Consider the following 659-nt stretch of genomic DNA (forward strand, 5'->3'; position numbering starts at 1 on the left):
TAACTGTGTTCAAGATATGTGCGAGAGAGAAAGGTAGACGAGTAATATTCGTCCTCTCTGCGCATGCGTCGATCATTCGACAGACAGAGAAGACGAAGTATCAGAGAAGACGTGGTATCGCTCGTATACCTTTCTCTCTCGCACTCCTTGCCACTCTTGGACTCACTTGCGGCCTACAAAGAACAAAGGCATTCTACCTCCATGTACATACTATATACTCAAAGGGTGCGTGGGGATAGACTCTACCCCCACGCGCCTAGCGTGGCGAGATACGACTGGCACGACCGCCCCACCGCCCCACCGCTCATATTCAGCGCGGTGGACCGGACGGATACACGTAAAAATTAATATCTTGTTAAGAGGATGCTAAAGCCGTCTGTTTTATCGACAAAAATACCATTTTTGTTGGATACAAAATACTTCGTATTAATCGCATAGAATAAAATTTCCTTTTCCACGATTAAAACACACATGTTAATGCATCTGGCTCTGATGTGTTTTGTACCAAAAACAGGACAAAATTAAGAAATTACAGATTTCGTTATCCATTTTAACCTCAATATGGCGACTAATACTATCAATTTTACCAAAACGTTTACTTCGTGAAAAAGTTAGGCAGGTTATATGCTCGAAATGAAGGCAGAGCCAGATGTACAATA

This window comes from Wasmannia auropunctata, unplaced genomic scaffold, assembly GCF_000956235.1.
Source record: "Wasmannia auropunctata unplaced genomic scaffold, wasmannia.A_1.0 LD336103.1, whole genome shotgun sequence".
NCBI classification, from domain to species: domain Eukaryota; kingdom Metazoa; phylum Arthropoda; class Insecta; order Hymenoptera; family Formicidae; genus Wasmannia; species Wasmannia auropunctata.